The sequence below is a fragment of the Rhamphochromis longiceps genome, linkage group LG4 (assembly GCF_057381845.1).
Source record: "Rhamphochromis longiceps isolate RC_006_pf linkage group LG4, R_longiceps_female_GT1.1, whole genome shotgun sequence".
Taxonomy (NCBI): domain Eukaryota; kingdom Metazoa; phylum Chordata; class Actinopteri; order Cichliformes; family Cichlidae; genus Rhamphochromis; species Rhamphochromis longiceps.
The window spans coordinates 38,015,013-38,017,396 of NC_140560.1; positions in this window are offsets into that span (position 1 = coordinate 38,015,013).

A 2,384-nucleotide genomic window follows, 5' to 3' on the forward strand; every position below is an offset into this window, starting at 1 on the left:
GATGGTTTGGAGGAAGTAATTATTGAAGTTAACTCAGAAAGATCAATTGGAGAAAAAGAGTCTAACTTAACATCAATGGTACTAAGAGTAGCTGTAGATAATATTACATCTGTGGGATGATTATTGGTCATTTTTTCTCTAATGATAAAAATTTTATTTGTGAAGAAGTTCATGAAGTCATTACTAGTTAACGTTAAAGGGATGGTTGGCTCAACAGAGCTCTGACTGTTTGTCAGCCTGGCTACAGTGCTGAAGAGAAACCTGGGGTTGTTCTTATTTTCTTCAATCAGTGATGAATAGTAAGATGTTCTGGCTTTGTGGAGGGCTTTCTTATAAAGCAGCAAACTATTTCTCCAGGCTAAATGATGATCCTCTAAATTTGTGACACGCCATTTCCTCTCCAGATTACGAGTCATCTGCTTTAGGCTACGTGTTTGAGAATTATACCACGGAGTCAGGTACTTCTGATTAGAGACCTTAGTTTTCACAGGAGCTACAGTATCCAGAGTCGTACGTAGTGAGGAGGTGAAATTATTAACAAGATAATCGACCTCTGTTGGAGCAGCGTTCAGATAGCTGCTCTGCTCTATGTTGGTACAGGTCATTGAAGATGATAACAGTGGGTGGATTATATTCTTAAACTTAGTTACAGCGCTTTCAGAAAGACATCTACTGTGATAAAGTCTACTCTCCACCGCTGTGTAATCAATTATTGTAAATGTAAATGTTATCAGGAAATGATCAGACAGCAGAGGGTTTTCAGGAAACACTGTTAAATGTTCAGTTTCTATGCCATATGTTAAAACAAGATCTAGAGTGTGATTAAAGTGGTGGGTGGGTTCTTTTACATTTTGAGAGAAGCCAATTGAGTCTAATAACAGATTAAATGCCATGTTGAGGCTGTCATTTTCAGCATCTACATGGATGTTAAAATCACCCACAATAATTATTTTATCTGAGCTCAGAACTAAATTAGATATAAAGTCTGAGAAATCAGACAGAAACTCTGTGTAAGGCCCAGGTGGACGATAGATGATAACAAGTAAGACTGGTTTCTGAGTTTCACAGCTGGGGTGGACGAGGCTGAGCATCAGGCTTTCAAATGAAATAAAAGTCTGTCTGGGTCTTTGGTTGATTAATAGGCTGGTGTGAGAAATTGCTGCCACACCGCCCCCCCGGCCTGTGCTGCGAGATTTCTGGTAGTTAGAATGACTCGGGGGTGTTGATTCATTTAAACTAACATAATCATCCTGCTGCAACCAGGTTTCTGTAAGGCAGAGTAAATCAATTTGTTGATCGATTATTAAGTCATGTACTAACAGAGACTTGGAGGAGAGAGACCTAATATTTAATAATCCACATTTCACTGTTTTACTCTTTGGTTCAGATGTGGATACTGTATTGTTCTTTCTTTGTGATTGTTTATGTTTAAGTTGTTTGTTGCTGGTTTTTAGTTTGTTTTTTGTCTGTTTGGGAGCTGACACAGTCTCTATGGAGATGGGTTTTTGGGGGGTAGCAGGAGGAGAGAAGCTGCAGTGAGGCGTGTAAGACTACAGCTCAGTACAAAATTGATTTTCTTTCTACAATTACAGCATGCGGCTTTACGGTAAGATGATTACTTTCACTTTCTTTCTGACTGCACAGAATAACAAGCCCCCCACCCCAATGCTTCAGTATAAAAAGCCTGAGCACAGAGTCACAGTAACAAAGACTATCAGTCTTCTCTCAACAGGACGAAGCAGGTAAGACAAAACACCTAACCTCCACTATATTTATTATGGCTTTTTATTCAGTTATTCCTTTCAAATGAAATTATATCTCATCGTTATTTCTTTTTGTTCTCCCTTTTTCTTCTTTTCTTAAACTGATGTTCTGTTAATAAGACTGTTAATAAGTCAGACTATATTGGTGATTAATTCATACTGTATGGATGGAATCAGTCCAGCATGAGGGCTGTGATACTACCGTCCACCTAATATAATGTAAATAATGTTGTCTGTATAAAACAGTAATGATTGTAATCGACTGATCATCACATTTTAAAGATCAGAGGCTTCTGATCTCCATAAGTTATCCATTGATCGAGTTCATAAATATTGTTTCAGATCAGGTATCCTGTCCATCCTCAGCAGTCCTGTCTTTCTATCATGACTCCCAGACGGGAGTGTGTGTGTGGTAGCGAACAGGAAATAACAAAGTGAGAAACATAATAACAGCTCAGGCGTGACCCGATCACATGATGCTGACTGAGCCAATCTGAAGCTGAGGACAGGGCTGGACTGCATCTCTGGAACCGTCCCCTGCATGATGATGCTAGCTCACCAACAACCCAGAGTCCAGGATCCAGGACAGGGAGTAAACTGAAAGGACTTCCTCTGACTCTC